Source organism: Delphinus delphis, chromosome 14 (assembly GCF_949987515.2).
Source record: "Delphinus delphis chromosome 14, mDelDel1.2, whole genome shotgun sequence".
NCBI lineage: Eukaryota > Metazoa > Chordata > Mammalia > Artiodactyla > Delphinidae > Delphinus > Delphinus delphis.
The window spans coordinates 71,380,503-71,404,955 of NC_082696.1; the positions used below are offsets into that span (position 1 = coordinate 71,380,503).

The window sequence follows — 24,453 nt, forward strand, 5'->3', positions numbered from 1 at the left end:
ATGACTTAACATTAAGGTTCAAAGTATAGATGGTGGCGTTGAGGAACTAGAATCTTAAGAAAATCAGAAATCTTCTGTTTTTTATTTATAGAAAGCCCTTATCTAGTCCTTGAATTATAAAAGAAGCTTAGCAAAAATGACATTTTCTCTAAAAGCATTGAAGTGACCCTTTCCCCACAAATAATCTTAGTTTCATGATGCAACAGACAATTCTAGTAGGTCAGTGTTTATTACATTGGATAGAATTAGGGCCCAGGGTATGCAGGACAAACATGGCTATTGAAAAGCCATGCCTAAGAAGTCAGAAAGTTGTTAAGAAAGCGTTCATTGGCTTGTGGGCTAAATGGATACCTTACCTTTACCCAAAGAAAGATTTATGTCTTTAACCTCTGATTTTTCTCATGAACTCAATCAGGAGTCATACTTGGCATGGTCTTATTATTTTGGTTGCCGTATTGGTTTTTTAGAATCATGTTTGAAATATTACAGAAGAGTTGATTAAATACAGTGTTTGTAGTCATATATTTAAAGTTGGAATAGATTTAGTGACTCAAGCCTTTGTTATAATAGTGTTTCCACAAGAAAATCAAATTCATATTGCATCACCTAACTTACAGCTTTTTCCCCCACAAGAAGATAATTTACCGTATGTACAAAGACTGCTGCTATTTGGATTCCTTTGGATATCTTTATCCAGTATTTTGTCAGAGGGGAAATTGCTTTATGCATGATCTGAGATAATTGAAATAATTGGAAGTATAACGAGAGCCAACATGTAGAAGCTCCCCTGTGCTTCTTTCTGCTCTGCAAAATAAAATTATCACTGAATGCGTTCATCTTTTAAAATTTAAGCGGACTTGGTCAATGAATCTTGTTTTCTACATGTGCGGAGGTGATTGTATAAGGTGGTTGGTGTCCCTAAAACAGGTGTTAAAAGATCTTTTTAAGCTTCCCCATACATTTGCAAATTTACTATGATGAAGTGGTAATTTGCAGTATAGAGCTGATTACAGAAATCAGGATGTAGTTGAACTGTATTATTAAAAATTCAGATTATTTCTTGTTCCTCTGGTTTTTATGATACATGTAACATCATTAATGTTTTCAGACGTCCATGACAGATTTGAAGACTTGTTTTGGTTTTTTGTGGTTGATAGCAATTGGCTTAAAAAGAAAGTCATTCGTATGTGTGGCTCCCAGGATCCAGTTTAGCATCTGACCAAACGTTGCATTCTTTTTCACTTTTTACATGGATCCCACTCCATTTCTACATTCAGGTTGACAAGTCACAGTGAAATGGACTGAAAATTCTGAGAAAGGGCTTGGGTATTGCAAGCTGGGATTTCCTCCTTTAAGCTTCTTAGGAGTCTGGGGGAACAAGTTTTCCTGCTTCTGACCTAGGGAAGTAGGGCCAATAAGGAAAGAAATTCCTCAGACATTTCAAGGATGTCCAAAAGATGCTGGGCAGGCAGAAAATATGATAGCACTCCAGGGACATTTTTGTTACAGTAGATTGATTTATAAAGAGAAAAATATATTCAAATTAAAAGAAAGGTAACTTCGGTGTATTACTCCTTCTTCAAATCATATATTTTATTTTCTAAAGAAGTAGGCTTTGTTTTCAGACATATCTGTGTCACTTAACCTTATCATTCAAATTTTTGTCCCTATGTAATATATGGGACATCTTGACTTTGGTAGGCTGTGAACACAAAACCTAAGCAAATCAACCTAGATGGGGGAAAAACTCATTTTCCTTATCCCCAGCCTTGTGCTAACTTTTATCATGAGTGTCATCACTAGCTGACGCATTTCTCTACATGGAAATATGGAAATTACTTTTCTCCTCCATGACGTGGGCACCCGCCAATTTTTCCTTTCTGATATATATTCTCCTTTAGACATCATTCTGGTATTTTTGATATGTTTTCCTCTACTCATCCTTCTCTTATCTTATCTACTAACCTGAAAGTTATGTCCCTAAATTGGATCTCTGTGGGGGAAAAAAAAAAGAGCACCCTAGCACTGAGGCAGAGTACCGTGGCCCAACAAGAAGAAACGGGAGTCCTTTAAAAAAAAATAAGCATTTCTCTCTAATTTTAAAAGAAATATATAGTGCTTGTTGGAAATTTTAAAATGAAAAAGTCTAAAAAGGAAAAAAAAAGTTCCTGAATCATATCCTTCAGCGTTAGCATTTAAGTGTCTTGCCTTCCGGAGTTTTCTCTGCATACACGCAGGGGAGAACTGCGGGGGGGGGGGGGGGGGCGGTGATGAAAAGAGAAGGCAGTTGGTTTTACAAAACTAGAATCATACTGTACATAATGTTAAATCCTGCTTTCTTCATTTATGTCATTAATAGTTTCTTATATCATTTAATAAGAATAGCTTATATTTATTGAGCATTTACACTGTGGTATCACTCTTGTAAGCACTTTATACATATTAACTCACTGAATCTTTTCAAGAGTCCCTAATATAAGTACTGTCATTATCTACCTTTGTCACACGAGCAAACTGAATCACAGAGAGATTTTAAAAGTTCACAAAGCTCGTAATAGTGATAGAGACGGGATTCAAACTCAGATCTCACTCCAGAGTCTGTGACTTTTAACAATTATGCTGTTGTCTTCCATCACTTTGAAACATGATTTGTGATGCCTGTATGATATTCAATCATGAATAGTGTTGATTTTGCTTTTTTCCCTTAATGTTTTATTTTGGGGAACAGTTTCCCTGGCCATTAATGTGATTTGCAAACATAATATTTAATGACATACAAATAATATTCATTTGTATGACTATCTGTATGAAGTCTGAGGCTGTTTCCAGTTTTTAAGATGATAAACAGAGTCCCTCTCTGGGCCTGGGCATAAAGCATCTTTGGGACTAGGGTCTCCCTACCACAGCCATAACAAAGGGCCTTGTTTGAGGAATCTGTGCCAAAGGAAAAGAAGTTGCTTCACAGTTTACATGGACAGGAGATAATCGTGATAAACTGATTTCTGAAATATCAAGAGAAATTTGGTCATTCTGAACCACCTCCGAAGGGGCAAAGCACAAACCTTTTATGGCCTGCGTCCTGACTTCTCCACCATCCTGTTATCCTGGGTAAAAAGGTAGATAGAACAAATGACCAGGAAAACCAGAATGAAGGCAAAAAAATCCAGCGTTGCGAGTCCAGCAGAGTGCAGGCAGCTTCATGACAGAGAGATCTCATCTGTGGAGGAGTATCCATGGGGTTGCCCAGCAGTGGGAGAGGCATATCTTTTTTTTTTTTTTTTTTTTTTGCGGTACGCGGGCCTCTCACTGTTGTGGCCTCTCCCGTTGCGGAGCACAGGCTCCGGACGCGCAGGCTCCGCGGCCATGGCTCCGCGGCCTGTGGGATCTTCCCAGACTGGGGCACGAACCCGTGTCCCCTGCATCGGCAGGCGGACTCTCAACCACTGCGCCACCAGGGAAGCCCGAGAGGCATATCTTGGTCTATACGAATGTGTGGAGCTGAAGCAGAAAGACAAAACTCTTGTCTTTGCTTAGCTACGTGGAAGTGAGGAATCGCAGGCCTGGTAGAAAGGAGTCCTATTTGCTTCTGGGCAGAACTTGGCCTCCTATTTGATGGGGACACCAGCCTATGAGATGATACCTACCATATTTGCAGAAATAATGGAGAAGAATCTTAAAGTTCTAAGAGTAAAAGCTCAGGTCTAGATCGCACCTAAGTCTTGGACTGAAGACCCAGAAATTGGATCTTTTTAAAGTGTGGCCAAATGACGTAATGAACATCTGGTCTTCTTGCAGATTCACTACAGAGGCAGCCTCAATGCAAGTAAAGTGCCGCTCGTATTTTTAGGAAGGGGATGTACTTTGACCCTGGTGGTAATCTTATCAAGGTGTCTGCAAACATCAACTTCCTGAGGGCTGACATGGGAGGAGCTGCCGTGTGTTCAGCCATCGTGACTGCCACAAGCTCAGCTTGCCACTTAATGTAATAGGTCTGGCCCTCTTGGTGAACGTAACCTCAAGCCTAAGCCTTCAAGCCAGGAGATGTCATCAGAGCCAAGAATGGGGAGACCATACAAGTCAATAACATTAACGCTGAGCCAAGGGTATTAGCTGGCGTTCTCTGTTATGTGTACATCTTCAATCCAAAGTTCATCAGCAATGTTTCCACCGACCTTAACAGGTGCCACAGACATAGCTTGGGGGTCGGGAGGAGGGACAGTTATCACTGGAATTTTTACCAGTTCATACTGGTGGCATACCAGAATACTTGAGGCCAGCATTGAAATGGAGGACCATGTCTGGGGGATGTCTCTATTTGAACGTTGTATAAGGCAGATTACAGATTGTCAGCTCATTGCTGTTAATAACAGTGGGCAATATAGGTCTGCAGGGTCATGTCCAGCCACAGCATACCTGAATGGGACACATTCTCCATGGGCTCATTTAGACATAGCAGGTGATGACCAGTAAAGATGAGATTCCATGTCTTAGGAAAAGCATGACCAAGAGGCCAACAAGGACTCCAGCAGAGTTCTTAGGTTCAGTCAAGACAAGGGTAAGGTTTAATTTAAATACTATGAAATTTCTACCTTAAATTGAACAGTTGAACTTCAAAACATTTTTAAATGGATCAAAAATTTTTAAAAGAAACAAGTGATGGCATTTTTTAAAACACAGAATAAAATGAAATATGTTTGTCTTTTTAAAAATTTATGCAAAGATTCAGCAATTTTAAAAATAAAGCTCAGGGACTTCCCTGGTGGCGCAGTGGTTGAGAGTCTGCCTGCTGATGCAGGGGACATGGGTTCGTGCCCCAGTCCGGGAAGATCCCACATGCCGCATAGCGGCTGGGCCCATGAGCCATGGCCGCTAAGCCTGAGCGTCCGGAGCCCGTGCTCTGCAACGGGAGAGGCCACAACAGTGAGAGGCCCACGTACCGCAAAAATAAAATAAATAAAAATTAAAAAAAAAAAAGCTAGTATCCTGCTGGGCAAGGATTTTTTTTAATGTATTCCATAAATGGTAATAAATTGTTTACAAGTTGCCTGATCACTTTTTAGATCATATAGTTGGATTGAGAGGCAAAATACATGTTCAAAATATGTTTTGAATCTGTGGTACTAGAGACTGTAAACAAACTAAAGTTACTCAGCAGTTTTCAGACACAATGAATTCAGCTTTTTGTACAAAAAATTAATTATGCTATAGAAACAATTCTTGTCCATAAGCCTTGGCTGAATCTCTAATCACTTCTGAAGTCAAAGGGTTATGAATATTTTTAATATTTTTTGTTTTGATACGTTTTGCCAAATCACTCTCCAGAAAGTTCACATCAGTTTACTTTTTCACCAAAATATACTGTTTTATCAATTAGTAGTGGTAAGCTATGCAAGAAAAAGTCTGTACCTTTTTTTGTTTTTATTACTGTACATCTTGTCAAGTACAGTGTCTCAGTGTACAGTTAGAGGCTCAGTAAATGTTTTGAATAAAGAGAGAAATGTGTTTAATGATGGCTGTCTTGGGGACTTTTTTTTTTTTTTTATGTCTTTATTGGAATATAACTGCCTTACAGTGGTGTGTTAGTTTCTTTTAAGTATGTTCCCCCACCCCACCCCACCCCCACCTGGGTCTGGCTTTTCTTTATATGCTGTTTTTGCATATGCATGTTTCTACTTAAGAAAGAAATTAGCTTCTTTTCACTGCTTTACCTACTGTGAAATTACCAGGTATGCAGGGAAGGTGTAATTAGCCTACAAAGAACATTACAAAGCTTAATTTATGTTTTTACATTTGACTCCAGGCTTTGGCTGCACACAATTTTTTTCTGCATCTGGTCTGTGAATATGGTGAATTACCCGAAATTTTCAAACGTTAAACTTACTCTTGAGTTACTCTCAGTTTGGTCATGATCTGTAGTTTGCTCATCTTTTGTTTAGGGTCTGCATTTATATTCAGAGTTGAGATAAGCTGTACTTTTCTTCGTTTATACTGTCTTTGTGGGGTTTTTGTGTCAAGGTTTTGATAGGCCCATAAAACGACTTGAAGAGAGAGTTTCTCCTTTTTCTGTTTCTGGAAGACTTTATAATAAGATTGAAATTACCTGTTTGGTAAAACTCATTTGTAAAGCTGGACCTGGTATTTCCCAAGTTAGAAAAATGTTTAAGTGCTGACTCAGCAGAAGTAAAGGTTTAGGATGATTCAGGCTTTCTATTTCTTCTTTAATCACTTTCAGTAATTTATATTTTCAAGATTTGTCTGTTTCATCTACATTTTCAGACTTTTGGTGAAAGTTGTTCAGCATATACCTTTTATGCCTGCTACAACTATTATTTAGTTGTTTTTTTAAATTAATTTTGGCTGCGTTGGTCTTCGTTGCTGCGCACGGGCTTTCTCGAGTTGCGGCGAGCAGGGGCTACTCTTCGTTGGGGTGCGTGGGCTTCTCATTGAGGTGGCTTCTCTTGTTGTGGAGCACGGGCTCTAGGAACGTGGGCTCAGTGGTTGTGGCTCACGGGCTCTAGAGCACAGGCTCAGTAGTTGTGGCACACAGGCTTAGTTGCCCCGTGGCATGTGGGATCTTCCCAGACCAGGGCTCGAACCTGTGTCCCCGTATTGGCAGGTGGATTCGTAACCACTGCGCCACCAGGGAAGCCCTATTACTTAGTCTTAATCACTAATCTTTCTTCAGCGATGTCCCATCTCATGTTTTGCCTTATCCATTAAATTTCTGATGTCAATTTTTATATTTTGCATTTCCAGAAATGGTTTGTTTCTTTTTCTGATCTTCCCGAAGTTTTGAAAGTCTCATGTTCCCTAGGCATACTTTCGGTACTTCTTGTATTTCTTTAAACGTACTTGTTATATGTTCTTCCATAATTAAAATCCCTACAGCTTTGTGGGTCTGGCTCTGCACCTTGTTTCTGCTCAGCTGCTCACGTATCGGGTAACTGTACTGGCAAGCTCGCGCTCTCCTTGGAACTTTATCTGTGGGAGTTCTTTGAAGCCCGGGTGGAAAGTACGTTCCTGCAGAGAGGATTATTTGGGAGGCCCCGTAAACAGGGTGAATTCTAATCCCAAACAGGGTGAATTCTAACGCTCTAGCGTGGACCTGTGATCAGGATTTCTCAGGGGTGCCTTTCCCCCACCCCCCATGCCAGACTCTGCGTCAAGGCCGAAGCAGGCAAGTAGCCTCTGTTAGACCTGCGCGGTCTCCTAGGAGTTTCGACTCACCCAGGAAACAACAAGAGTCGGAAGTTGATGCAAAACGCAAGAGGTTTATTGAAGGCCGGTGCACCGGAGTTCCTTGGTCCTCACGCAGGAGGTCGAAGAAGGAACCCCTTTTGGGCGCGAATATGTCAGTTTTATAGGTTCCCACTTCCCCGTATGTAAATTATAGATTTGGTTGTGTTTTCCTGCTGATTGGTCCCGGCTTAGGCTTGGACCAGAGAGGGAACTTGTCCCCAGCTTCCTGATTGATCTTTGACAGATACCTTTTTTACATTTTGTTTATCTCCCTCCTTCTCGGAAGGGGGCCGGACATCCTGGAAATTCACCCATTGTCTAAGAAGCCCCTATTGTCTGGAGAGTTCTTAATCATTAGCTGGAACAATGTCCCTCGAGTCCCACACCTCACCCACAGTCTACCTCTAGAATGTGGATATTTTCCCCCAATTTGTTCACTGTGGGGTGGGGCAGGAATCTCCGGCGTCTCTGATCCAACCTTCTATTTTTCAGGGCCCCAGGCTTGTCCTAGGACCCCCCAAATTCTACAGGTTAAAGCTCCCACTCTAGTCGAGACCTTCAAGGATAGGCAGAGGTCTCTGGGAAACTCTTTCTTCCGCCCTGGCTTACCAAGAGGTGCAGGATTCTTTTCCCACCGGAGGGTTCAATTATTCTCCTGACAATTTAGCTGTGGGCTCTAAAGATTTAAAAAATATTTATTCAGCATTTTTAGTCTTTTATATTGAGAGGGCTGCTTCCGACATCAAGTCTACCATATTGGAAGAAGTGGGAGTTCGATCTTTTGTTTTCCTAAAAGACAAATAAATGTTTTAAAGTTTTAAATCCTATGTAGTAACTTCTTGAGAAGTTACACTCATAGGTCAACCTAATTTTCTAGATCACAGCCCAAAGCAGGGAAATATGTTAAAAGTAGCAGTAGCTTCCATTTTGAGTCTTTTAAGAATGCAAAGGACTCAGTGCGAAGTGCCTTACAGGGTTGATCTCATTTAATCCACCATCACCATTCTATGAGAGAACTACTGTCATTCACATGGTAAAGAGGACACCTATGCTTAGAGGTTCCCGTGACTTGCCTGAGGCCACAGAACTAATAGGTAATTCATAATATTGACTTTGGATCGTCAGGCAAAGGTTAAATTGTGCCTGATGAAATCTTTTTAGGCTTGGTGCATTGCTGTTTTTAAGGGCAGCAAAATGTGTAATATATCTTCAATTGTGTTATCACAGATCAGCATGCTGTTACCATACTAAACAGAGAAGCTTATCAAAGGAGCACTGCAGGCAATTTACCTTGCCTTCTTAACTACTTTGCCTCCTCTGGGAAAAACTACTCTTAGAATTCCTCCTAAGGATTCTCTGGATATCAAATCCCAAAATGCATCTGTCAGCCTGGATGAGAAGGGAAAACTTTGGCGAAGGACTCTAGAGATTAGTTGCTAGACGCGGATCCCCTTTGTTCCATAATTAATCCCAAAACGCTTCTCTCCCATGACTCCAGCCAACTGTGTGGTATTTGGTTATAGTGTTAATATATAGTAGTTCTCTCTGTGAGTATGTTTTTTTAAAAATTTATATACTTGTTTTTTTAGCAGTTGAGCCTTAATGTTAGGAATCAGACTTGGAAAATGAGACTTTTCTTAGTAATTTCATATGGTGATGTTTGAAGTACTCTTTTCTCAGATAGTGAATGTTTATAGTGAACTTTTGTGTGTGAGACGTTGCTTCCTGTTTGCCATTTTGGGGATAGACGTTGAAACTACAGTGTCTGCTTGTTCTTCTCAGGCAAGTTTTCTCTCTCCTAAAGTAATCAGTCGATTGATTCCCTTACAAGTAACCAATCTTTATCAGTCCAAGAAAATCAAGGGAAAAGATTCCTGGCAAGACACTCTGCCCAAATCCAGAAGAATGGTTTCCCTGGGGTTTTGACCCTCTGTGCCAGGCTAGTCATTGAGACCCGTGCTGCTGCCTCTGGGACCTCCACTAAGGACCTTGACCTTAGAATCATCTGCCCTCCTAGATCCTGACACTTGTACAGCCAGGAACTATATGAAGAGCAGGAGTCGCCACCACTTTGGAACTTAACCCACCCCCTCCCCTGACTTGCATCTTAAGAATTCTACTTTCTCCTTGTGGGGCTGCCCACTCCCCTGGCCTCTGGAAGCGTGAGCCTCAAGGGGGAGTAAGGAAGGTCCAGAGTCATGCTCACTAGGGTCTCTCTGCTGTGTCTATGCATGAGGGAAGTCGAGGAGAGTGAAAACTATCTTATAATTCTTTCACGAATGAATCCGTAGCAGCAAAGAAGACAGTGCACTGGTTTATATCTCGTTACACCCAACCTTATGCTTCCGTGGAACTTCAGCTAAGCTAAACTAGGAATCTGTTCTGGAAGATGCTTTGGTCTTCTTTTGAACTTTTTCATCACATAAACTCAGGTGTGTTTCTTCATACCTGATGCCATCATTTTCTCATTTGTAAAGTGACTTTTAAAAACCTTGTAACCATAGCAGTTCAGTCATGCATATAACCAGCAGAAAAAGTTTGGATTTGTGGAGGGTTTGTTGTTTTCTTAAGGATGCTACAGTAAAAGCCTTTAAGGTATATTAATGTAGAACATCATTAGATGTTATGCTTAGATATCAGTAAAATTTCTGCAGAAATGTCTGAATACTTTATGAGCTTTGCTGTATTTCATAATTAACTAAGATATCAAATACTACGTATTTAAGACACGGAATCTCGGAAATGATAGGACTTAGGAGTCGAGATGCAGTTTTAAGCATGGGCTTAGAAATCAGACAGGTGTGGTGTGAAAGTTCAACCCCTCCACATGCTGACTATAGGACCCCCCTTAGCCTCTGTCTCTTCATCTATATATTAATAGTATTACTTTATGGGTATTGTAATTATAAAGTCAATGAGTATATGAGAAGTACTTGGAAAAAAATAAATGCTGAATAAACGGTTGTTACGTTTATCCCTGGGACTATTCCCTCTGTTTCTAATTCTACACATGGACTTCTGTTACTCTCGGAGACGCGGCCCCTTATCTCCCAGCCCAGTGCTCTGTTGTCTGTACCACTCTGGTTCTACAAGCCACGTTATAAACCTGATATTAGGTACTGTAAAGGATCCCACAGAAGACAATAAGATTAACTCCTGCGTTTTCATCGCTTCCTGCTCTGGCTGCTGTCACTTAGTATGACAGCTGCTTAAATGTACTTCCAAGGTTTCCAGTGAGATGATAAATTCCTTGAAAACAGGAACATCATCTTATACTTGTGTGATATAATTCACAATGCCCGGAACATTGCTGGGTGTCTGCCCAGCTATTCAATGAGAGAATAGCTTTAAAAATTCTAATTCTAGGGGAGGGGCCATATGGAGTAGTAGAAATGGTTGGACTTGGGGAGAATGGGAGAGAGAGAGTGAACCAGCTGATTGCTAAGTACCCCTCCAACCCCAGGCTCTGCCAACCTTCATCAACACATGAAGTCAGGGGGTAAAACCAGAAGAAGAGAAACATCAAACCTCAAATATAAAAACGTCTTCCGGGTGGTCAGTTTTCAGTATGATACTTATTTTTGAAGTCATATATTTGTACTCGAATATCGTAGAAACTCACACAGGCCCAGACGGTGATCCTGGTGTTTATAACTGAATCTTTAAGAGTGATTGCTTGCCACAATATTCCTGCTAGCTGCTGCTAATGTTATAACTATTTTGTTGTGATCTCCTGTAATCTGCTCTTGCCCTATTATAGCTTAAGGTTAATGCAACTCAAACAACATTATCTAGACTTGTGTCTTAGGGGCATGAAGTTCTAATCTGGGGTGAAAATGACCAAATATATTGCTTTCTAAACATTATTGCTTTTTACTAGCTCTCATTTTTCCCCATCCATAATTCAAGTTAATGAACATGCTATAAAACTTAAAACTTCTTGTTTGTAAATATATGCCCTCAACTCTTTATTGTCTGAGAAAAATGGAGGGGAGAGAATTTCTCTGGTGATAAAAAAAGAAAAAGGTGGACAATCCCTCAGGGATTCTGATGCATCTATAGCAGCACCTAGGCCTTTGGGACGCAGATCAGCCTGTGAGATGCCAGAGAAACAGAAAAAGTAATTTCCATTATCCTCTCAGAATGAGAAAAGGTAGACTCAGGCTCTTTTTTTCTAGCCACTTGCGATGCCTGGCCCTTATTTTCTTGCCGCCGGCAGGAACTCATGAAGATGTTGAGAAGGCAAGAGGTATCTATCATCTTGATTGTTAAACATGAGAGTAAAAGAACAGCAACAGAGACAGTCAGGAGAAGGGGCGCTCTTGGCAGAATGCTGTAAATTATTATGGACAGGAGCTCACACCTTCGCTGAGATTTTATAGGCGTGCTGTAACAGTGGTTTTCAGTCTCCCTCCTCCCAGCAGCAGAAGGCTTTCTTTCAGCAAACTGAGCAGGACGTGAATTTCGAAAGAAGGTAGGAGGTAAAGCCACACTGCTTGACGCCAAGGTGGACGGCGGAGTCTGCTCTGCCAGCCAGCTTCTCCCTACCCCTCCCGCACCCCCCAGGTCCGCACTGGAAGCACCCTACCTGCAGAGCGTGGAAACACTGGGCTCACCACTCTCTTCTCTGCCCAGTCCACTCGCTTAACTTTGTTTTGCTCGCTGGCACCTTTGAGAGCGTGTTAAAGCTTCTTACCCTATTCCTAGAAAAATGTCCATCCACGTATAATTCTGCCTGCAATCTCAGGGCATTCACGGACCACTCCACCACCATCACTGGGCACTTAAAGTAAATCCCACCAGTCCAGACTTACCCAGTCAGACTGCATCTTTTTCATGCTAAGTGAAGACAATAGCAACAAACAGAGACAAAATAGGATAACCTCAACCACCTAAACACACTACACCCAAATCATTTGAAATTCTGTTTGGAATGAAACTGTAAGAAACCTAGTCTAGTTGTAGGTCTGCAGCGATGAGCTGGGTTGCCTTCAACACATCTTATAAGACTTCTTTGGGCCTCAGTTTCTTTAGCTCTAAAAGGATGGGGTTTGACTGAATGATTTTTGAGATCTCTTCCAGCTCTAGTGTTCTATAGTTTTGTGAGCCAAATTGAGGCGAACACATGAAATCGATAGGCCTCTCCGCAAGCGAGCATCAGTTTCTGTTGTTAAGTTTGGATCATTAAGTCCCTTATTTATTTATTTTTTTTAGTCCAGTTATCTCTGTGTCCTTCTTTACCTCTTCTGTCATCTCCATCACAAACAAAAAGAAAATTGATTTATTTTCTTCCCTTTCTTTCTTTTTTTTTTTTTGCGGTACGGGCCTCTCACTGTTGTGGCCCCTCCCGTTGTGGAGCACAGGCTCCAGACGCGCAGGCTCAGCGGCCATGGCTCACGGGCCCAGCCGCTCCGCGGCATGTGGGATCTTCCCGGACTGGGGCACGAACCCGCGTCCCCTGCATCGTTAGGCGGACTCTCAACCACTGCGCCACCGGGGAAGCCCCCTCTTCCTTTTCTTTGACTCATGTAAAGTGGTCAGCTACTTCCCTGAGTTAAGCTATCTCTCAATAAGTTTGGGCTAGATAGAGGAAAAGATCGTGGTGAAAGGGAGGGGTCAGTGACTGGGGTGCTGATGCAGAAAGGCATTCGTGGAGATAATGAGTAATTGGGGTACGTAGGTGCCCAACTCAGAGAAGTGGGGTGGGGCTAGGACGAGGGAGACCCTAATTTTCAACCTGTCTTCTCTGCCTCCTTGAAATTAGCCCTGTCATCCTCCCTCTGAGAAAAAAAGAATGCCTTGATTTAGGGCTGTCATGTCTGCCCTGCTGTAAACTCCAGTCATAATGATGCTGCTAAAACTGTAATGTATGGAGCATCGACTTTGCGACAGGCACAGTAATAGAAGCCTTGTGGATTTTATCTCAGTCAATCGTAAGAACCACTCTTTGGAAACTGGTGCAGCTGGTCCTGTTTTTCACAGGAGGAAACTGAGGCTCAGAGAGGCTAAGTCAAAGCCAGACAAGCAGCAAACCACAGAGCAAGGCCTGGTTGCCTTTCTCCCACTGTGGTCCAAGCCCACTGGGCTGCCAGTTATTAACTAGTGAAACAGTCATGGGTTTTACAGAGTGCTGTAAAACCACATCTGCCTCAGTGAATCTGCCTGCAGGCAGGTTTATTATTACCGTGCCGCCTCATTTTCTGCAAGTACATACAATTTATGAGATAATTTTTGAAGTGAGCGGCTTGCCTAGAATAGGGGATAACCGTCGACATGCTTTTCAGGATAAAAAAGATTTCTTTTTGTTCTTTTGCTTTTTTAAAATTCATCACCCTGCCTGGCACATTGGAGGAGCCCAGTGAACATGGGGAACAGAGACGACATGGATGTGTGCATGAATGAAGAGCAGGTCATTCTCCAAAGTTTAAATGAACTGATTTCGCATTGGTGAATCCAGAAAGCAAAACTTTGGCATTCCACAGCGGCATGCCTTTATTGTCTATATTGCATGAACCAAATATCATATAACTTTGCACATAACCCTCTAAAGCTCTTGATAGGTTTTTTTTTATATTCCATTTCCTAAATCCCTTTGTGCAGTTACAAGTAAAGTATGGCACCACTTTCACTGGAAAAAGGACTAATTTCACATTGTAATGATTGCACCTGCTCTGTGACAAAAACCTTGATTTTTTCTAAAAAGCCATTTTCCAACTTAATAGCGCAAGGAAGGAGACTGTCCCTAGGGGAACCGTGACACAACTTTAAAATTTACTCATTGTACAGTTGTCCTTCAGCTCTGAAATGGGGGCAAAATAAGGATGAAGGTGGAAGGAAAAACCATAGAATAACTGAAGGTTATTAATAGCGCGAAGGTCATTAATGACACTGAGGGGGTAAAAATGATAAAGCGAACACAGAAAATCATATTCTGTGAAAAATGAAATAGGATTGCTCTGAGCAAGAAGAAAGTAAGGGGGAGAAAAAGGACAGAGGAAAGCTTTTTAGTGCATTTTGGGGGGGCGGGGAGGAAGGACTGTACGAAATGAGTAACTCTGAATTGGAGCCAGAGAATGGGTTCTAGCCCTTACCAGAACTTCAGAGCACATCCCTTTAAAGACAGGTAAAAATACAACAACATGGTGAATATAACAAAAACGAGGCAGACTCACAGATACAGAGAACAAACCAGTGGTTACCAGTGGGGGGAGGGGTGATATAGGGGGAGGGGATTAACAGGTACAAACTATTCTGTATAAAATAAGCTACACGGATATATTTACAACACAGGGAATATAGCCAATATTTTATAATAACTATAAATGGGATATAGCCTTTAAAAATTGTGAGTCAGTATATTGTACACCTGCAACTTTCATAATATTGTACATCATCTATACTTCAATTAAAAAAAAAAAAGAAAAAAGGTAGGTTGATAAGACCACAGAGTTAGCAGAGAAGCCTGGTGTCCTAGAGACAGTTTGTCCGTGCCCCAGGAAGAAAGTCCACCGTCAGTTAGTCCGAACACACGTGCCTGATGGTCAGGAGACACAGCATTAGCCAGGGAGAAGCTGCTGGTACAGGAAGCAGGCTGAGCCTTTCTGAGGGATGGCAGGACAAAGCTTTAGATGAGGTGCGTTTCAGCCCCTCTGATGAGGTTTCCTGAGATCACACAGTACTTGCGAATGTCATGGTTCCCCTTCTTGCTACTGTCTACCTCTTTTCTCTACCTCCTTCATCCTCACTGAGAAAGGCATTCATTATTCAGAAGGCAGTAGCACTAGTGAAATGCACATAACTCGCGTTGTTTTTGGAAAGTCTGAATGGTTGAGTTTAAATAGAAGTCTCAAAAGAAATAAAATGTCCCACATGGGGGCTGTATGCGTAGTTGAAAAGGTTTCTGTGTGAAATGCTGTAACCGTTAGCCTCTGTGCTTCTGGACTGCCTAGCTCAGACTCCGGATGGGTGTGCTGGTTTATGATGATCGGTTTTATTTTCCTATCACTGGAAATAAAACAACAAAACCCAGTGGCTGCCTGAAATGCTTGAGCTCTGGTTATTCAATGTAGCAGCAGTATTCTGGTAATGGGGCTTTTCGCTGTGTCCCCAAATACTGCACTTCCAAGCCTCGTTCTGGTCCTGTTACCATGGAGGGAGGTGATTAGCGAGTACAGTGAACCAACGATTAAGTCTTGCATTGAGATGAAAAATGAAAAGATTGTGTCACAAAACCCATTCAGTGTCCACTCGGGTTCCTTTGCCAAAGGCTCTTGCTGTGACCTACTTCTGCAGGTAAGAAAAATGACCTTGCCATCCTTCTATGACATGGCTATGGTGAACTGTTCCCAAGTGCCTTGGTGTAGGTGGCCTTGTGAGGATAAGCATTAATTATTTTAAGACCGCTGATGCATCCCCTCTGGTGTCTATATTTGTCTTCTAAGAGTGCATCATCACTAATTAGAGGTGATCTTGTGGGATTAGATCTTTCGAGTTAGACGAGGATGACACAAAATGTGCATGGAAAGCAAACCCATGTAAGCTTGGTGAGCCACGAGCGTTGTTTTTTGTTTGTTTGTCTTAATTTTATTGGAGTAGAGTGGATTTACAATGTTGTATTAGTTTCTTCTGTACAGCAAAGTGAATCAGTTATACATATACATATATCCACTCTGTTTTAGATTCTTTTCCCATGTAGGTCATTACAGAGTATGGAGAAGGGTTCCCTGTGCTATACAGTCGGGCCTCATGGTCATTGTTAAGACCCAGACGGTGCCTCAGTGTTCAGAATCACACTTGGAACACTTTCACCTTGTCAATGTCACCACCCGACTGAGTTTCTACATTTTAAATCACTTGGTGATTGACGTTGTCTTTAAGTTTGTGTTTTCATCATGAAAATGGTTATCACCCCATTCTAATTCTTGGATTCTTACGTTACCCCAACAAGCAACTTTTGTAGGAAGCAAAATCACCACGGAATCCCCAGGCCCCTACCTTCTGAGAGTTACCTCTTCACAGAGCTGGGAAGGGCAGTGAGGGTCTCTGCCCCTCGGTCTCAACCTTGAGGCTGTGAAGCAGTGCTGGGCAAAGCTGTAAGCAATGTTTTCTAAGCCAAGTCCCATTTCGGCCAGGGTGAGGCTTTGCCCAGTAGCATGGAAGTGTTAGAGTTGAAAATATCAAAATTCCCACTCTGTTTTTAGCTCCATCCTATTAAACATTTTTTTTTTTGACACCTCCATAGAAAAGAACTTAGCCTGGAATCTAGTTACATAACTCATTAATTCAATCATTTATTCATTTCAGCCAACAAATATTTATTGAAAGCCTCCCGCGTGCAAGACCCCATGGAGGGATAGACAGAAATTTAGATAAGACATTACCATCCCACATTGCAGGTTTGCCTTTTATGGGGTGGAGGGTGGGTGGATAAAAATGGTTTTTACTGGGAAAACGAACACCAAGTGTCAGCAAGAAGAGGCATGTGGTCCTCCCCCGTCTCCCTCCCCGCCCCCACCCCCAGTGTCCCTGTGCATGGGCAAGGGCTGTTGAACATTCCATGGAGCTGTGTTGCATGCAAGGTTTGGGAATTAAACATCACTGGGGCTTTGTCTCTTTTGTGAATCCCGCCCTACGAAGTAGCTCCCTGGAATCAGCAGTTCAAGTATTGAATGGATGATGGTAAAGCTGGAGTATTTGAATACGTCAGAGATGGTGGCCAAAGTGTAAAGGTGCCTTTCTTGTCCACCACCTACCACGTCTAAAACTCTCTTTAGATGTGCGTCTAAAACACATCCAATTTCACTCCCCTGCCGGGCAGCAGATGTGCCCACAGGAACCAGGGCTCAGTGTGAGGTTGTCAGGTTTCCAAAAGAATTTAGCTAATGGGCTTTATTGCTCAGAGAGCTCGCCTCCTGGAGAATCAACGCGAAGGTTAGAGACAAGCACAGAATTTCAGGCTTCTGAGAGTGAGCGAGGGATACAGTCTTTGAGGGCGGTTTTTACAACTTGGGAGTTCCCGTTCGCCCGGCCAGAAGTCGAAGCAGCTACTTCCTCCTGCATAAAGGGAAGGGAAGTAGACGTGCATGCTTGTGTTAAAAGTCAGTTAATTCAAACTTGAGGGAAAAGTTCTTGGTCTGGGAGAAGGCCAGAATGTTGAAGGAGCTCTGCAGCATCTCCACCAGAGGCATTTCTCAGTAATCTGTCTCTTGATTGGCTTAGGGCTGCCTCCAGACTTCAGTGTAAAATGTATTCTGGGTGCTACTGTAAGCAGTAGGGAATGAAACTCACTGGCACGAAGGCTAATTGTATACAGTTCAGACTCCCCCCGAGGGAAAAAATGTTTTTGAAATTCAACTTTAGTAACCTGAGTCATGAGCTACTTGTTTTCTACAAACATCAGAGGTAACAGCACCCGTACCATAAACTAGTTTACGGCATAGCGTTTCCGGATCCATTTCTTTTTCCACTTAAGCACAACTTTTTACTTTGTACCAGAAATTTCCTGAGATTCAGGGAGAACCGTGGAAATCAGCTGGCAGCTTGTTACAGTGACCTGTGCGATGGCGGGAAGCCCTCACCCAGCTCCACGCCTGGCTCGCCCTGCGGCTGCGTCCCGTCCCGTGACGTTCGTGAGCTCAGAACCACGGGCGGGAAGAGCGTGGAGTCTGGGTTGGGTGATTAGATGCTGAGGCTGAAGGGCCAGGCGGGCTCCCTGCCCTCCACTGTTTTTATCACCCAGGGCTGTCTGTGCACAACCGTATCAACATTTCCCTGAGGCCCAAATGTAATTCCTTCAGGAAGTTTTAAGTGGAGTAGCCCACGGGTGTGAGTTTTACCAGTGGGAGAGGGGAGATAGGAAGGGTGTGTTTGAAGGGAGAGTTGTGGAGAGGACTGCCCATACTCCGTCCATCTCCCCCCCAGTGTAATTTTTTTGGACGTTTTTATATCAAGTTTTAATTTTTTTTCTCCCCCCTTCGGTGGTACGGGACGGCCAGATTGGGCTGGAGTTGGTCATTTCCCTTTCCCCAGGTCAGTTAGGCTCTAATAACGCCCAGCAGGTTAGATTCTGGTTAACTAGTTGTGTCCCCCCCCCCCCACCCGCCCCCCGAGGGCAAACCTTGTTAAGAGCGGAGGACTCTGGCATATTTCAAAATGGTTCCTTTTCCCCTCCCCTCTCTGGAAGCTCAAGGGGATTCTTCTCCCGTATTTACTGTGAGAACCTGGGTCGAGCCTCTGGAGGTAAATCTCACACAACTGTGGGACCCATCATGACTGGATCCCCTTGCAGGTTTTCACTCTCAGACCGGTGCACACTGAGCCTCCGGCGGTTTGTCAATTACAGCCCAGGTTTCCTACCTTGGCTGCCGCTCCCTCTAGTAAACCTCTGCTCCAGTAAGCCTTGAATCCCCGCCTTGTCCTGTCTCTCCAGTCTCGGTTTGCCCTGTGTCCTCCTCTCCCTTATGGATCCAAGAGCTGTTGATTTTTCAGTCTGTTCAGCTTTTTACTTGTTAGGATGGAATGGCAACTTCCAAGCTCCTTACATGCGGAACTGGAAGTTTGCCCAAGATTTTAAAATTTCAGTCAACATTAACTGAGCATGATTTCGATATTGAAATGTGTTTTTTGAGCAGTTGAACTCACAGAATTGAAATGTGAACTTTTTTTTCCCCCAGTCTCATCCTGCACCTATATTTTGGGGTGAGGAGAGAGGTTATTGAGCTCTTTTTTCTTTCTTTCTTTTGGTAATAATTAACATTCAATAGGATGTTGAGATTTTAGTTGTTCAGTTTGATGAGTTTTGACCACTGTATATACACTAGGTTTCTCAGCCTCGGCACAGTTGATATTTTGGAATAGATAATTCTTTCTTGTAGGGAGCTGTCTGTTAATCTGTGGCCTCTAGTCGCTAAATGCCAGTAGCATCCCCTCCTGGGGGGTGACAGTCAAAAGTGTCTCCAGGCATTGCCACACGTCCCCTGGGTAGCAAAACCACCCGTGGTTGAGAACCACTGCTGTACATACACCCATGTAACTCCCATCCAGAAAGAAGATACAGATCATATCCATTCCTCCAGAAAGTTCCCTTCAGGCCTTTTTATTCATCCTCCCTCCCCCGAAACCAGTGTCTCTCATTTCTATCATCATAGATTCGTTTTGCCTATATTTGGACTTTGTATACATTAAATCGTATAGTGTATACTCTTTTTTTTTTGGTCTAGTCTCTTTTACTTAACATGATGTGTTCGCAGTGTATCCACATTATTGCATTTATCCGTGGCTCACTCTTCTTTTTATTGCACAATAGTGGTCCATTGTATGAAAAAACCACAATTTGTTAATACATTCTGCTCTTGATGGATACCTGGGCTGTCTCTGATTGAGGGCTATTTTGATAAGGTTGCTGTGAACAGTCTGATAAAGGCTCTTTGTGGACATGTTTTCATTTCTCTCAGTAGATATCTAGGAGTGGAATTGCCGGGTTGTAGGGTAAACGTGCGTTTAACTTTTAAGAAACCGCCAGACGCTTCTGCAAAGTGGTTATGCCACTTTACACTCCCAGCAACTGCGTACGAGCATTGCCGTTGTTCCGTATCATCATCAACAGCGTCATCATTTGGTGCTGCCAGTGGTTTTTATTATAGCTATTCTGGTGGGCATCTCATTATGATTTTTATTTGCATCTCCCTGGTGCTCTTTGGTTATTTACATTCTTTTGTGAAGTGTCTGTTGTAAGGCTTTTTATGGTTGATTTGGAGGAGTCCCCATTACATTCCCCCCAGACCCCACCGCCGATAATAGGTTCAGGTTTTACGGGAACCTGCTCCTGCTGCTGAGGGGCTGGGAAACATTTTGCCATCTGAATACGTTTGCTCTAAATTATCAAAATTACTGTGACGCGTGCCCTTCCATTTTTTCATTTTTTTTCCCTGTTCCAGATATACTGTGAGGGTTATAGGGTAGTTTCCTTTAGTGAGGGCAGAAATACTCTTCCTAATTAGCCAGACAAGTTTACAAAACGACTTTTATTGTCTTTGGGACGGACTTCCAGTGCTCAGACTCCACGGAGTGACCGTTCCCCGCCCCCCCATTCTTCCACAGCTTTGACAAAGAAATTAACAGCAGGGACCTGTCCATGCAAGGCAGTGAGTCACCTTTATCATTCCATGCCCAAGGGACCTCCTTGATCAGCCTTTTTCTGGAAGCATTTTTCTTTTACTCATACAAGAAGGTCTTTACCTAGTTAAAAAAAAAAAAAATTAAGTTCTCTATCTAGAAAGATTCCTTTTTCCATCTAAGTTCTGACAACAGAACTTAACTATTTCCTTTCAGTTCCAGTGGAAAAGGAAGGGACTCATGATCTTTCTTTGGTTTCAGTTTCTCTCTCTGTTGCTAAGGTGGTATTTTTCTAACCTGTCCTCCTTAGGTAACCAGACAAAAAGGTTCATCTCTGAGTAGTTGAGGACCTGGTTTCTGAATAGGGTCTGAGTGCACTCTGAAAAGGGAACATGGTGGCCCCCAGAGGTGGGTAGCGGGTGTATATGCGTACACATGAGGTAACGTGTCCAAGGAACTTTTCGAAGCAGTAAGGCGCTCAAGTTCTTATCTCCAAATACTATTCCTCACTGAAGGACCTAGGCTTCTCCGGAGAATGGCTGATTCCATGTCTGAGATAAGATGAGGCTGAGTCCCATCCTACCAGAAAGCAAACCAACCAACCAACCCAACCAACAAACAAAAAACCAATATAAACTACTAAGATCATGTCCTCAGGACTTAGGCTCTGAGTTGAAGAGATTCTCGCTGACAAAGATGGGATGATGTGAGCATTAATACAAATAAAGACTGTAGTAGATTAAAGCGTATCAGATGTATTTTAAATCCATGAGTTTATAGTGACACTAAAAACACAAACCAAAAACACTCACCACATTCCAGTCTATGGAAAACCCGGCAGACAAAAGATCTGATTTCTTCAAAACATAAAAATCAAAGGGAGAAAAAAGAGAAGAGGAACTCATGATTTAAAAGAAACTTAAAAGACGTATGAATCCATTGTAACACTACTTAGACATGTTTCGATTCTGATTTGAACAAACACCAGCTGTTCAAAAATTTTATGAGCTAGTTGGGGAAACTTGATCACTGAATGGATATTTGATTATGTTAAGGAATTATTATTAATGTTTTAGATGTGGTCATGGCATTGTGGTTTTATTTTTATCCCAGTCCTTCTCTTTCAGAGACACACACTGAATTATATACAAAATAATAGGTCTGGGATTTGCTTCAAAAGAGTTCTGTGGCAGGGCTTTGGATGAAACAAAATGGCCATGAGTTGGTAATTATTGTTTCTGGGTAATATTTGTGATTTTATTATACTATTCTGTTGACTAGAGAATATGTTAATATTTGAACTCTTTTATAAGTTAAAAACAAACGAAAAACAGCCAAGTGCCCCGCAGATTGTTGGTGTCGTGGATTAACCGGCAGAAGTTTGAACAGGGAGAGGTGACTGCTGGGGGTGGTGGGACTTGAGTGAAGAGCCCTGTCTTTTTTTATTAATTGAAGTAAAATTGACTTACAATATTATATTAGTTTCAGGCGTACAACATAGTGATTCAATATTTTTTGTACATTACAAAGAGGTGCCCTGTCTTGATGGGTTTGTTCATAAGTTTGTCAAAATGAAAAGATAGTAACTCGCTGATGTAACCAGTCCCCAACATTTTTCTCTCCACATTTGCTTCATACTAATGTTATGAACCAAGGGTTCTCGAGAAAAGGAGTGAGATCGTGCACGCTTATCTCATGTGGGGTCTTGGTTGTCCCCAAACGCTTACTGAGGGACCCCCAACTGGGCCCACTCTCCTTTTCCATTCATTTCTCATACTTTAGAAAGATGACCTCACAGAAAATTTGGGGGAATTTTAAAAAATACATTTTTTCTTTTCAAAGAAAAATTTTTTACCCCTAAACCAGTAGAAAATAGAGAACATTTTTCAAGTGTTTATAGGTCTTGTCTTTAAAAATACCAAATGGAATAGTTCTGAGAACACAGCAGACGCTGTGGAATACTTGGTTATGCTCACCACCTTTTAGCAATTCAGGTGAGTTAAAGACACCTGAAACAATATATGAGTTTCAAAATTTTCTCCACTTCCCATCAGAATGTAGGACATTATTTTCTCATGGCTTCCCAGTCCTTCCTCTCCTCAGATCAAAATTGTTTCTGGGTCTCATCTCAGAACCTCTCTAATCCTGAAAAAATTATTTCGCACTTTGTCGTAAAAGACGCGTAGATATTTGATGTTCATTTTGCAGCTCAGTGAGTCATGATGTTCAGACCCCATTTAGGTAGGGGGAGGGAGGCTTTTGGCTGAATAAGCTTTCCTCATCATCCGTGTGGGGAAGAGAGGACCTCCTTGGGGCCAGTCACAGACATCACAGTATCTCCTACCATCCTTGACCCACCAGAAGAAGAGAGAAGCCCCGTCTTACAGATGAAGAAACTCAGGCACGGAGGTTGGGTAACCTGACTGTGTTGCCTCTGGAAATGACATACAGTCTTTCTCCTAAAGCCAGGAAGCCTCTTTCAGCTATAAATTGTGCCAGCTGTTACTTGATTGAAGTATGCTGAAGTATGCAAGTTCTTCAGTCAATCTGTGATGCCATCTCATAGAACATGCATTTCTGTGGAAAGCTGGCTTGGTGAACTCATGGTGAACTCTGAAGGCCAGCATTTGAAGGCAATTAGCTGATTTTAAAGGTTACTGGTATTTCCCAACAAAATATAGTTGAGCATTCGTCATCTCCAAGTATTCAATGCCCCAGAAGCCAGAAAAGTCCAGTCCACGTTGTAATACACTAATGATGAGTGGTTATAAGTTGTGTTTAGGTCCATCCATTCACTCCCGCTGCTTTACAGAGTGCCTCGATGAATAATCAGTCAGACTCTTCTTTCTAGTTAATGTTATAAGTTGGATATATTGGGGAGAAGCCTAATTATTGGTAAATTCAGCCAGATAGTTTCATGTATTAAACACCCATGGCTTAGTCAATAATCCTGGGTTCAGAACTGAATTTCCATGGAATGAATTATATCTCTAACCAAGGATGTGCTGGTTTGAACCACTTGGAGTGCTTTCCGTTACACACACCCGCTCTACACAATCCTGTCAGTGGCCTCTGGACTCAGAGTTATTTTTCTAGTAGCTGGTGATATTTTACACGAAGCCATCTACATTCTTCCGTGTGCAGACATTATAGGTTTGCAGTTTTTTCTTCAGACGTAATGTGTGCAATGTCAGTCCCTGTCCCTGGTAGATACTATTGTCATAGGATAGTATAAGCGAGAGAAAGCCTTATGTAAGCCTTGGAGGTTTTTTATACACAATCAGCCAATTGTGCTTCTTCCTTTAAAAATAATTAAAGAAGCATGAATTTATTCATGAACAGCAGAGAAGAATTTATTCATGAACAGCATCTGTAGCAATATTTAAAATACATAAAACATTAACATCTAGTTATAATAATAATAATCGTCTCTTTCAGTTTTTGAGGGTCTTGTCCATTCCAGGGCCTGCCAGGCCATTGATGTCCTTTGTCACTAGTCCCCACGGCCACCGGTGGGCAGAACTGGAGGGAGAGGAGGCTCTCAGCTTGGAGGAGTCAGGGAAGGGATTCAGTCTCATCTTTCCCTTGGTCCGAATCTTTGCTCTCTGTACAGAGTACCACCTTCTCACACCAATCTGTCTTTACTTCTCAGCTTCATGTACTCTGTCTCCAGCTTTCCACATCAGTTAGACTTCACCAGTCTGCACTCTCCTCGTGTCTACCTGATTTCCTCTGGCTTCTCGTGGAGCTTAGAATGGCAGGTGTAAAACTTACCACTTTGAACCCTGGGAGCCCTTGATGAGTATGTGCCCTTTTCTGTTCCCATACACTGAGTTGTTCTTAACTTGGAGACACTCCACCAACAGTTTTATATACAAGAGCCCCTCTTTACTTTCCAAGCAAAAAGGAAAAAAAAAAAAAAATCACAAAGCATTATCCTCTTCATTGTGCTCCCTTCTGCACACATTTACTATTGTTTCATTTTGTAGTTATGACATCCTCATGCTCCTCCTTTAAAATAAATAAATTACAGTTTTATGAGCCCTATTTCCAGCAACTCCAAATAACAGGCTTAAGAAATAAATGGTATTTATTTAAAAA

At 42.1% G+C, this 24,453-nt stretch overlaps 1 protein-coding gene and 1 pseudogene across 4 annotated transcripts in view; both read left to right on the plus strand.

Annotated features, from left to right (window-relative positions):
* UBE3D (ubiquitin protein ligase E3D) overlaps nucleotides 1–24,453 on the plus strand; it is a 161,443-nt gene that overhangs the window by 125,395 nt on the left and 11,595 nt on the right. The window lies entirely within an intron of this gene.
* On the plus strand, nucleotides 3,634–4,671 carry LOC132437411 (cytosol aminopeptidase pseudogene; annotated as a pseudogene).